Source organism: Medicago sativa, chromosome 3 (genome assembly GCF_051527215.1).
Source record: "Medicago sativa cultivar Bolivia chromosome 3, Bolivia_mono, whole genome shotgun sequence".
Lineage (NCBI taxonomy): Eukaryota > Viridiplantae > Streptophyta > Magnoliopsida > Fabales > Fabaceae > Medicago > Medicago sativa.
The window spans coordinates 48,308,789-48,322,072 of record NC_140751.1 but is presented as its reverse complement, the minus strand read 5'-3'; the positions used below and the strand labels follow the sequence as shown (position 1 = coordinate 48,322,072).

The window sequence follows — 13,284 nt, the reverse complement described above, 5'->3', positions numbered from 1 at the left end:
CCAACTTGGTAATATACAATTCTGAGAAGGAGAAGAAATATGCTGAATTGAGCATGGAAACTAAGATGCTTCTGAAGATTCAGAATGAGAACCTGTTTCCAAGTGGTGACTGTGTGAAACCAAACCTAGCTCAGAAGGTCCTTCTCCAGCACTTCATCAAGAAGGAAAAGGTGAATGTGCCCAAATACATGTTCAAGTACTTGGTAGAGTGTTTGAAACAGAGTCAGCTACTGGATAAACCCTGGGTTCCTTATGGAAGACTACTCTCAGAGATATTCTATCAAGGAGGTATCTTGGACAGTCTCAGTCAATCACAAGGCTTCACAGATCAGCTACTTGACACAAAAGCTGGAAAATTCATTAATGCTCATACTCTTTTGAATATGAAGCTAATCAGTGAAGTCACCAAACTTCAAACTGATTTAAGTGAATCACTTGTTAAGTCTGATCTTATGAAGGACTTTCCACCCATCTGCAAGAAGGATCCCATTGAAGTGCAGATGTACTATATCAAAGAACATTTTGAGGCAACCAATGAGAGAATCAGATTAGAAGATATTCCAGAGGAAATGTATGGTGGTGCTCTGCCACGAGCCAGAGGCAGAAAGTCAAAAAGGAAGATGACTGCAGAGCAATATCTAGAGGTTGAACAACCTGCTAAAAAGGCAAAAGTTGCTGCTGACAAGCTCAAAATTGGTAGTTCATCAGTACCTTCTATTGAAGAAGCCATTGAAGACATGGACTCCAGGATGATCATGGGTGTTGACATTTCTCTTGATCAACCTGCTATACCAAAGAGGAAGAGAAAGCCAGCCTTGAGGAGAACCAAGGATTTTCCTCACATCACCTTAAGAGCTCAAGCTGCTTCTGATTTGAAGTTAAAAGAGTTACAAGAGAAGAAAGCAGCCGCTGAAAAAGTTCTGGAAATTGCTGCTGAGCTACGAGAGTCTGTAGTTTCAGAAGCCAAGCAACTGTTGCAGATGTCCAGTGAATCTGCTAAAGAGGATTCTGATCCTGAACCAGAAAAGGTAATTAATATATCATCAGATTCCGCATCCGCATCATTATCAGATTCTGATGATTCTGATGATGATGTACCCCTAGCTCAACTTTTTCAAAAACCAGTAAAAAGCCAATCAACATCAACCAAAACCAACGATAAGCCCTCTTCGTCAACTTCTTATGAACCAGTTGGCCACATAATTAATGAGAAGTTAGCTGAACTGGCTGAGCATAGAGAAAGAGTCATTGATTCTATCTTTCGCCTTAACCCTCAACCCCTTTGCATTCAACCTCTCAACATGATTCCTCCTGAAAATGTTGAGTCCACCTCAGAAAAAGCCTCTGAAACAACTCCAGAAGCAACTGCTTCTGAAAATGTTGTTTCAGAAAACCCCCATCAACAAACACCTGAACCACATAAACCCACAACACCCCCTCAATCACCAATAGCTATCATTGACCCCCAACTCAACAATCAAACAACAACTTCACCACAACAACCACCAACTGAAACCGAACTTCAACCTTTACCTGAACACTCTCCAGAACCAACTCCCATGGATGTTGACATCTCTCTAGTCAACGTTCAAGCCTCAACCTCCACCACACACATTGATTCTGACCAGCCCTCATCTTCAAACACACAAACACTCCTTACCATTCCAGTTCCTAACCCTATTCAAGATTTAGAAATCAGTGATTCTGATCTTGAAACCCTTGATCATCCCCCCACAAACATCCTGGAATCTGGATATAATAATTCTGAGTTTCTGACAATCTTGAGTCAGATGCACAATCTGGTGGATCAAAGAAGGACAATTGATCTCACAAGTGCATATGAAGACTCCTGGGCATCTCTTCAGAACCGGGCAGCTGGGCTTATTGAAGAAATCAAGGCCAAATGCATCAGAGTCAAGCAAGCTTCAGTCAGAAGGCTAATGGAGCAAGTGAATCAGAGTCTGAGAGTAAGAAGCTCTACACTGCTCCAGGCAAACCAGCCTTTCTTCTTTGAAACGGATTACTTGACCAGAGAAGCAAGGCTGTGTAAGCTTCTGAAGAAACAGATGGCACAGCAGCAGCAAGAAGCTAAAGAAAGGGAACAAGCTCTTCTTCAGAGGCAACAACAACTTGAAGAATTGTTGAAGAAGAAGATTGAAGAAATGGAAGAGATGAAGAAACAACAACAAACCAACCCTTAGTTGCACACCCTTGTGTTTTTCTTTGTTTGTTGTTTGTTTTAAAATTTCTTAGTCCTTGCCTCTGAAATCATCTTGTCTTATTTCTTTTGCTTCTGAATGCTTACTGATTCTGACTGTTTAGCTGCTTCTGACAAATTGAATATACATGATTTTTGCTCTGATTTATTTAGTTCATTGCTTAATATACTCTCTCACGTTTGAGTTTTTCTCATATCTTTTTGTCTTTTGTGCTTAAATTTATTTTAATTTTTTTTGATAATGACAAAAGGGGGAGTATATGTGACAAGTATTTAAAGGCTCTGAGCCCCATTAATGGCATTTGAAATTTTTGAAAAACTTCTATCTTTTTACCTTATTGGTATAAGGCTATGAATGAACGAAGGAGTATCAAAATTCAAGTAAAGTTAATTGAACCATTCTTCTTATCTATAAGTTAATTCTTTCAATGATTCAATTTTGCTTTTAAGCTCTGATAATATTATTGCGCGAAAAATGAATTTAATTAACCTGGATAGAACTTAGGGGGAGCTTACAAACCTCACCTTAAAGACTATCAGACTCAGGGGGAGTTTGAGCTTACAAACCTCAGATTCTGAGCTTACAAACCTCAGAACCCCAAAGTCAACTTGTTAATTAGATTAACAACAATTGATCAATTTTAAATACTTTTGTTTGTCATCATCAAAAAGGGGGAGATTGTTGGAACAAAATGTGTTTAACAATGAACCTTAAAGAGTTTTGATGATAACAAGGTATTAAAAATTGTAAATTGGACTAGCTAATATTTGTTCAAGTGTACAGGACCATAATTATAAAGTTACATCATCATTGGTTCTGAATGAGCAAATAAAGAGCTATGGAAACAACAAAAATTTGAAGCTTGGACGCTCCTGAAGGCAACTTGCTCCTGAAGAAAAAGCGCTCCTGAAGTCAAGCTGCTCCTGAAGAAATAGCGCTCCTGAAGTAAGCTGCTCCTGAAGAATAGTGCTTCTGAAGACAAGAGGTCCAGAAGCCACATCATCAGAAGCTGCAGAAGTCATCTCATCAGAAGCTGCATCATCAGAAGCTGCATCATCAGAAGCTGCCTCATCAGAAGCCATTTCACCAGAAGCTGAATATCAACTGGATTTGCAAAGAATCAAGAATTGAAGAATCATCAATGCAAAAGCTGTCTATTGGATTCGAAAACACAAACAAAGGATTAGTGGAGTTTGCAACGGTCATTTCAAAGGTGTTTGAAGGTGTGTGTTTGCAATTTGGACGAAAGCGTTGACATTGTACTTTGTACGAATTGTACAACCACGTTCTCCACTACTCTGTTTTGTGTCTGCGCTTCAAGACAAGAAAACAGCTCCAGAATACGGTCTCGCCTGCATAGATGTTCCTTTGGATAAGGAATGGATTTCAAATTTGTTCTTCATAGGACAACAACCAAATCAGGCAAAAGATCATTGGTGAAAGATCAAGCTTCAACAACGACTCTTTGGTGTGCTGGCAATTTCACAACGTCTCTTTCACACCTCTATATAAAGGAGTGAAGACCTAGAGAATTGGTAATGCAAGAACGCTGAACGAAAGACTCACAAGATTTTCATAAGTACCAAACCTCTGCTGAAATTGTTCTGCATTCACTTAGAATTTCTGTGTCTCAAAGTCATATCTTAGAAATTCTTAAGTCCATTGAGTCTGTATCTGATTTGTATTGTGAGCACCTCTGATTGTATATCAAGTGTTCAACCTTAAACAATCACTACAAGAAAAACTGCATTTTGCGACCTTTAAAATGGCAGATTGCGACTGTTAGAAGGGTCGCAGATGTACAATTGCGACCCTTCCCCAACAGTCACGGATGTTGGGGTCGCAAGTGTCTTTTGCGACCCTTCATAGAACAGCCGCACCAACTGCCGCAAAAGGCATTGCGACAGTTGCTAAGGGTCGCAAATGAGGAGACTCAAATGGATTTCAAGGGACTTGCGACAGTTGGGGAAGGGTCGCAGATGCATAAAATTTATTTATAAAAAAACATTGCGACAGTTTGCAAGGGTCGCAGATGTTGAGTTAATTTAAAAAAAAAAAATCAGTTTTTTCCTGAATTTTTAATAGAACTATTTACTAATAAAAAATATATAAAACTAAAATAATTCATAATAAAAAATATGAACAAATTCATAAACTAAAATATGAATTTTACATTCATATAAAATACAAACAAGTGATACAATAAGGTTTCTTGAGTTCCTAACATGAAAATTTAATCAATTATGTAGATGATATTTGGCGAGGAAGTTGTTTTGATCAACTAGAGATGAATAGACTCCAAAGAATGTTACGCTCTGTTTGGTGATTCCAAGTCTTCCACCTAAAAATAAGTCAAAGATTATATAAGACACCAATTAACAAAAATTAGCAATAATGTCACGCAAGTCATGATTCTAACTTATCGTGCAATTAAACTATAATTAGTTTCTGATAAAGATGTCAAAAATAACCACTACGGAATAACCATTAGCTATTTATTCACAAGACCACTTAATTGCATTCGATGTGAAACAAATAAATCACTACCTTTCCTTCTTAACTCCTTACTAGATATCTAAATTGGCAATAAGATTAATTCTCTTTGGAGTCTTGTATAATATGTTTAGTTGAACTAATGTATGCTTTTATAATATTCTTATTCTCTATAATAATATAAATACCTTCATTAAAGCCATCTTGGGTCTTTGGCAAATTCCTCAACGAATGGCAATAAATATGAAGCAATCATTTAACTAGAAAATAATTCCCAAAAAAGGACCATAGAAATGGTTTCAATCAAACAGGCTTGAAAGACTTTGAAGAGTAAACTACTAACCAGCTTAGCTTTATCAAGAATCAGTGCGGCCCTTTCATACTCTTTCATCAAATCTTCCTTTGACTCGGTAACAAGAACAACATCTTCTTGCTTCACTTCTTCAGTAGGTTGATAAATCTGAAACATTTAAAACATTATTCTAGCAATTGATGAAGGCAACGTAACTTGTTATAGAGAATGGTTATGTGAGTGTGCACATGTATATTTGGCAAATATAATGTTGACAGTGTTTTATGCAGATATTCAAATAAACAAAGAAACACAGGGAAAGGATGTTGTTTTCAGATCAGAAATTTGACAGCATTATCACGATTCATATCAAGAATTAAAAAGTTACTCCAGATCAATATTGTCAATCGCAGATTGGTTCAAATTCCGCTACACAATAGAGCTATAGTACCACTCTAGCCGTATTTTTGCCAACATTTCATACTATATAGCTTTTCACAGAACAATCGCAATTTCATAAAATTCTGCTACGCGATAGCGCTGCTACTCAACAACATTGCTCTGCTATGGCGCCACTACTTATGAAGATTATCAAATTCAAAGACATGAATTTACATAATGATGACTGACTCACATTGATGAAGTAATAGTAGGAAAAACAAACATAAGGGAGCAGAAGTAAACCTTGCGCTTCTCGGTGAGGAGATGAGCAAACTTATCAATGTTAGGGACAGCATGGACCTTAGGCATTAGGTGATTGCGAAAAAATCCAGAGGGGCAACTTTGACAGTTTCACCAGCTTTTCCAAGCTTATCTATGTTCTACAAATTGCAAATTATAAACATCATAAATTTGAATCAAATTCAATCCCAAAAAACAAACACATGATAAATCAGGGTTTTAAATAAAGGTCTGGACCACAATTTACATCACAACATAATAGGTGAAATAAGGCAAAATCTGTTACCATAAGATAAAGTAATATTGTCTTTGCAATGGATAGTAAAACTTCATAAATTTTGCACCAACAGGTGAAGCATAATTAAAAACAAATCTAATACTTACAATTGAAGCATTTCACTTGCTTCCAAGGCTCACAAATAGCTCTCCACACAAGTAGAATTCAAAGCCAAGACACCTTCAATGTAATGGGATACGAGTTAACCAAAAAGGATCAAAACAATGTTGCTTATCAGGGCATGCAGCAATCATATTTCATAACACCAATCCAATAATCAGTACATAATTACATACACAAAAAATCAAAAATTTCAACTCTGAAAAGGCTAATATGCAACATCACTAGATAAGATGAAACTTTATGATGGAATTAATTCAACCCTTTCTAATGAATTCAGAGCTTCTATTATAAAAGTATGTACATAATAAGAAAATATATAGCAACAAAAAAGCCAACATGAAACTTTTAATCAAAACAGCGGGAAGAAAACCATCTTTCCAAATTCTAAGTTTAAATCACCTAGATGTTTATAATAAAAACTCATTCTTTTCTTTCTTTCAATCAGAGCAACATTGAAATTTCATTAAACTCAAAAATCAATACAAAACTTACCGCTTCTCTTGAATCTGAAATATTTTTGAAAATCAGTACGAGGAGTAGTCCCATAGCTCCTTTCATCATCGCTATCATCATTTTCAACCTGTTTGATAAAAGTAAACCGAGTAAAGAAGTCGAATCAAAATTTTATAAGAATCAAACAAACTATATTCACGATGTATTAGTGAACAAAATCAACATACTAGTGTGCGAACAAAAGCATCTAGCATATGGTCATCAATTAAAGTTACAAGAAAACTTAACAAAACTTATGATAAACATGAATCATAAACCCAAAAACCTTATGAGCAAACAATCCCAAAACAACATTCAACAAAAATCGTATAAATCCCCTTTCTATTTCAAGTAATTTTCTTATACATTTAGAAGATAACAAGTAAAAGTTTCATAGTCAATCCTGGAAGGTTACATCACTTAGATAATGAGAAGACGAAGACGATAAATTAAGTTTTCACACAAACAAGAACAAAATCAAGGATACACACCGAGACAAAACACTACTAATAAATTAAGTTTTCACACAAACAAGAACAAAATAGCCCTTAAGCAGCACACAACTACTACTGCTCATGTGCTAGTGCAATTCATCAATGAACAGAAACAACCCTTTTACCAATATTGTTGAGTTAAAAAAGAAACAAACAAAAACCATTTCAGCAAAATCAATAACCAGAAAATCTAACAAGTTCAAAAGGGTAAAAAGAAAAATCAATTGTTCAAAAGATGTGTGAAAGGTCACACACAAATTAACTATAACAACAAATTAATACACTCATGAATATTGAATATAGCAATTTCTTAATCAGCTAAAAGAACACACATATTCAAGAAAAGACAAATCTCTAGAATAACACATTGCAACTTCAAAAAAGGAAAACAAAACAAATCATTCTCCAAAATTTAATGAATAAATACAAATAAATTTGTAATGATTAAGTTTAAAAGGTAGTAGAATAAAAAGGAAAGTAAAAATTACCAGAAAGAGGAAAAAGTTTACGATGAGGTGTATGAATGAGTGTGTAGTTGTTGTTGTTGTTGATTCCTTCTTCCTCAAACCCCAACAAATACGACAAAGACATCAACGTTCCAGTAGGAGCCCCGCCACCACCACCAAATCCCAATCCTGTAGTAACGGTACGCATAATGACAAAAATAAACAAATGTTCAATATACGATTCAACAAACATACATTCGCACATCACACCGATTGAGTACCAGAGAAAGAGAGAGTTGAGCACCGATTCAGATAAAACACCGATTGAGTAAGTGAGTTGAGCATCGATTGATTGAGTTGGCCATGATTCAGCACCGATTGAGCACCGATTCAAACAGATTCAGACATAACACCGATTGAGTGAGTGAGTTGAGCACCGATTGAGAGGTTAGGTTTTGGGGTTGAACGATTGAGAGTGAGAAGATTCAGGGAACAAAGATTTGGGGATGAAATTGAGAAAATTTTTGAGATTTGAGAGTGAGATGAAATTATTGGGTCTTAGGGTTTAGAGAAAATTTTGGGAAAGTGAGATGGAGCGGGAGGTGAAACTGAGTATTAGAGTGAATGAAAATTTTGGCCGCGCGGGAATGGACAATTAACAACGCGCCTTCTAATTCAATAAAAAAAAACCTGCGACTGTTGATTATAAGCGTCGCAACAACTGTTGCAAATATGCATATTGAGGCAGTTATAAGGTAAGGGTCGCAAACGAAGTGTCGCAAAATGCTGATTTTCTTGTAGTGAATTTTCTGTGTAATTTTGTTTAGTTAGGAAGTCTCTTGCAGTTGTGCTTGAGCAGGAAGTCTCTTGATTGTGTTCTTGAGCAAAGGAAGTCTCTTGCTTGTGTGCTTGAGCATTGGAAGTCTCTTGCTTGTGTGCTTGAGCATTTGTAATCAGATATTACTCATAGTGAAATCTCCTTGGAAGTGCAAGGGGGACTGGACTACTTCCGGATTGTGGAAGGAACCAGTATAATTGCTTTGTGTCGTTCTTCTTCTCTCTCTCTGCTTTATTCCGCTGCATTTAGATTCTGATCATCACTTCAGAAGCTGTCTCACTTAGCTTCTGATCAGTGTATTCAGTTTTTAGGAGAAACGAAGAATTTTTCAAAACACAATTCAACCCCCCCCCCCCCTTCTTGTGTTTTTCTCACCTTCAGAATCCTCTTTAGCAGACTCACTGGTCATCAGCATCAGTTGCTTGGCTTCTGAAACTACAGACTCTTGTAGCTCAGCAGCAATTTCCAAGACTTTTTCAGCTGCTGCCTTCTTCCCTTGTAAGTCCTTTAACTCCAAATCAGAAGCAGCTTGAGCTGTCATGGTGATATAAGGAAAATCCTTGGTCCTCCTCAAAGCTGGCTTCCTCTTCCTCTTTGGTATAGCTGGTTGTACAGGGGCAATACCAGAACTTAGGACTACACAAGAGTTGTTGTCTTCAGCTACTTCTTCAATTGATGGCATTGCAGAACCACCAATCTTAAGCTTGACAGAAGCAGGTCTTGCCTTCTTAGCAGATTCTTCAACCTTCAGATACTCTTCTTTGGTCATTTTCCTCTTAACACTCCTGCTTTTTGCCAGAGGCACAGTACCACCATACATTTCCTCAGGTACCTCATCCAACCTGATGACCTCTTTGGTTGCCACATAGTGTTCCTTGATGTACCTCATCTGTACTTCAATAGGATCCTGTTTGCAGATGGGTGGAAAATCCCTCATAAGATCAGACACGACATGAGATTCACTTAGATCAGTTCTAAGTTTGGTGACCTTGCTGATCAGCTTCATGTTCTTGAGAGTTTGAGCATTTATGAATGCTCCAGTTTTTGTATCCAGCATCTGATCTGTGTAGCCTTGAGCTCTGCTTAAACTGTCCAAGACACCTCCTTGATAGAATATCTCTGATAAGAGTCTTCCATAAGGTACCCAGGGCCTTGGTTTATCCTACAGCTGACTCTGTTTCAGACACTCTACCAAGTACTTGAACATGTATTTGGGCACATTCACCTTTTCCTTCTTGATGAGGTGCTGGAGAAAGACCTTCTGAGCCAAATTTGGTTTCTCATTATCACCACATGGAAACAAATCCTCATTCTGAATCTTCAGAAGCATCTTGGTTTCCATGTTTAATTCAGCATATTTCTTCTCCTTTTCAGAATTGTATATAACCAAGTTAGCTCTTTCCTTCTAAATGCGTTGTTCAGCAGCACTTGAAAGATCAATTCCAGAGTAATATCCAGACGCTTCAACCTTAAGAACAGCTTCTATTTGCCATTGAGTAATTCTTACTGGAATACCGCAGATACTTGATCTGATTTCATCCTCAATAAACGGCGCAAGACCCATTTCTTCTCTTGTTTTCCCTTCTAATTCAGGATAGATTAACACCATCTGACTTTCCTCAGCTAGGGATGCCGCTCTGTTGTAAAATTTTGCTCTTACCCAGAAGTGTCTAACCAGAGCTTCGTATGTTGGTCCATTCAACATTTTGAAGTAATGCATGAGTCCTTGCTCTTCAAAGTAGCTTCTGATCCAACACTTATGAAAACCCAGAGAATCAAAATCCACTGGATTCTCTATCTGAACTTGTAAATCCCATTCTTCCAATTTCATGCTTCTTCCTCTGTAGTCATATTCCGGGACCATTCGTGAAGTAGATACTGAATCTTCTTGTTGCGAACTTGATGATGCCATTTGATGATAGACGAAGATTTGAAGAAGATGAAGATTTTAGGGTTCTAAGGTTGAGAGAATGCGCTTACTTCGCAAGAAGTTTGAGAGCAAATGTGTTTGTTGTGAGTGAGTAGTGTGTGAATTGACAAAGTGTTAAAAGTAAAACGATTGCAATTCAAAAGAGACAAACAAACATAACATTAATGACAAAATTGGGAGCGCGTGAAAAGTACTTTCAAAGCTAAAATCATCATTGCCCTTTTAGTTATACACCAACACATACAGGCCACGTAAGAAGTTCACAGAGTAACTACCAAGTTAGTGGGCCAGAAGTTACTTTTAAAAGGTAACTCCCAACGTTTCCACTAATTCAACTATTCAGAAGCAATAAATCCAACTTCTGGACTTCAGATGCTGACGTCATCATCAGAAGCGAGTTTTCCTCAGAATCTCAATAAAGAGCTTCTGATGGACTACTGCTTCTGAACTAACTTCAGAACCTAAAATTCTATTCAGGAGCAAGCAAACATCTAATCAGACACGTAGTGCATGTTCAAATTTTTCTTTATAAAATCAAATCTTTCAACAGTTAAAGGCTTAGTAAATATATCAGCCCATTGATTTTCAGTATCAATGAATTGTATATCTAAAATTCCTTTTTGAACATAATCTCTGATAAAATGGTGTTTGATTTCAATGTGCTTAGCTCTTGAATGCAAAATTGGATTTTTAGACAAACAAATAGCAGTAGTATTATCACAATAAATGGGAATACTGTTAGTAGTTATCTGATAATCTTCCAACTGATGTTTCATCCAAAGTAGTTGTGTACAACAACTTGCAGCTGAAATGTATTCTGCTTCTGCTGTAGACATAGCAATAGTTGTTTGTCTTTTGCTAGCCCAGGATATAAGATTATCACCCAGAAATTGACAATTGCCACTGGTTGACTTTCTTTCAATCCTATCACCAGCATAATCAGCATCACAGAATCCAATTAGCTTATAATCTAAGGATTTCCTATAAAGGAGTCCAAGATTAGTTGTTCCTTTCAAATACCTGAAGATTCTCTTGACAGCAGTCATATGAGATTCTCTAGGATCTGATTGGAATCTTGCACACAAGCATACACTGAATAAAATATATGGCCTAGATGCAGTGAGGTATAACAAAGAACCAATCATACCTCTATACAGCTTCTGATCTACTTTAGCTCCTTCATCTTCTTTGCTTAAGGTGCACGTAGGGTGCATTGGAGTGTTCATCACTTTACAATCTTCAAGTTTGAACTTCTTCAGAAGCTCCTTCGTGTACTTTGATTGATGAACATAGACTCCATCTTTGCATTGATTGATTTGAATGCCAAGGAAGAACTTCAGCTCTCCCATCATGCTCATTTCAAATTCATCCTGCATTAACTCAGAAAATTCCTTGCAAAGAGATGCATTAGTAGAACCAAATATTATATCATCAACATATATTTGCACAACAAGAATATCCTTCCCAAGGGTCCTTCTGAAGAGTGTAGTATCAACCTGTCCTCTTTTAAAATCATTCTTGATTAAGAAATTACTTAGTCTATCATACCAAGCTCTGGGAGCTTGTTTCAAGCCATATAGTGATTTCTTCAGTTTAAAAACATGGTCAGGATATTTAATATCCTCAAATCCAGGAGGTTGCTTGACATACACTTCTTCTTCTATGACACCATTTAGAAATGCACTCTTGACATCCATTTGATATAATATTATGCCATGATTAACTGCATAGGAAAGAAGTAACCTGATTGCTTCCAATCTTGCAACTGGAGCAAACGTTTCAGTGTAATCAATGCCTTCTTGTTGACTATACCCTTGTGCAACAAGCCTGGCTTTGTTTCTTGTTACTTCACCTTGCTCATTCAGCTTGTTTCTGAATACCCATTTTGTTCCAATAATGTTCTTGTGCTGAGGTTTGGGTACCAGATCCCACACATCATTTCTTTGAAATTGATTCAACTCTTCTTGCATAGCTAGGATCCATCCATCATCTGAAAGTGCTTCATCAACTGTTGTAGGTTCAATCATTGAGATTAGTCCAATCATTGACTCTACTTGTCTGAAATGTGATCTAGTTCTTCTTGGACTATCTTTGTTTCCAATGATTAGCTCCTCAGGATGTGAAGACTTGTGTTTGAATGTGTTTCTGGGAGGATCCTCTTGATGTGAGCCATCTTGTGCTTCATCAGAAGCAGCTTCATCTTGCGCATCTGATGTGGTTTCAGCTTCTGGACTATCTTCAGACTCAGCTATCTGATCAGGTTCTGGAGTAGCTTCAGGAACCTGTATCTCTGCAAAACTTTCACCTTGCTTTGAAGTTTTATCTTCAAGCTCCTTATCATCAAATTTAACGTGCATAGATTCTTCAACACAGAGTGTTTCTGAATTATACACTCTGTATGCCTTTGACCTTTCAGAGTAACCTAAAAAGATTCCTCTTTGGGCCTTGGCATCAAATTTCTTTAGGTAGAGCTTGTTGTTCAGAATGTAACATGTACATCCAAATTGATGAAAGTAAGAGATATTGGGTTTTCTTCCTTTAAAGAGTTCATATGTTGTTTTCTCCAAAATAGGTCTGATATAGATCCTGTTTTGAACATAGCATGCTGTATTCACTGCTTCTGCCCAAAAATGTTTTGGTAAATTGTTTTCATGAATCATGGTTCTGGCCATTTCTTGTAACGTTCTATTCTTTCTCTCTACAACTCCATTTTGTTGTGGTGTTCTAGGAGAAGAGAATTCATGGAAAATTCCATGTTTTTCACAAAAAGCTTCAAATGGCTCATTTTCAAATTCTCCACCATGATCACTTCTGACTTTCAAAATTTTTGATTCTTTTTCAGATTGAATTTGAGTGCAGAAGCTACTGAATACATCACACGCAACATCTTTACTCTTTATGAATTTCACCCAAGTCCATCTGCTGTAATCATCAACGATGACTAATCCATATTTACTTCCATATAAGGATGCAGTACTCACTGGTCCAAATAAATCAAT

At 36.9% G+C, this 13,284-nt stretch overlaps 1 long non-coding RNA gene across 2 annotated transcripts; it reads right to left on the bottom strand.

Annotated features, from left to right (window-relative positions):
• Positions 1–4,342: 4,342 nt before the first annotated feature.
• Positions 4,343–8,327, bottom strand: LOC146937873 (uncharacterized). Of its 2 annotated transcripts, none has more exons than XR_015031056.1 (7): positions 7,822–8,327; positions 7,560–7,706; positions 6,578–6,665; positions 6,070–6,142; positions 5,689–5,825; positions 5,056–5,172; positions 4,343–4,560 (listed from the first exon to the last, which is right to left on the bottom strand). It is a non-coding gene; the product is annotated as an uncharacterized LOC146937873 (long non-coding RNA). The 2 variants fall into 2 exon arrangements; XR_015031057.1 differs by having other exon boundaries at positions 7,799–8,104.
• Between the last annotated feature and the right edge of the window lie 4,957 nt (positions 8,328–13,284).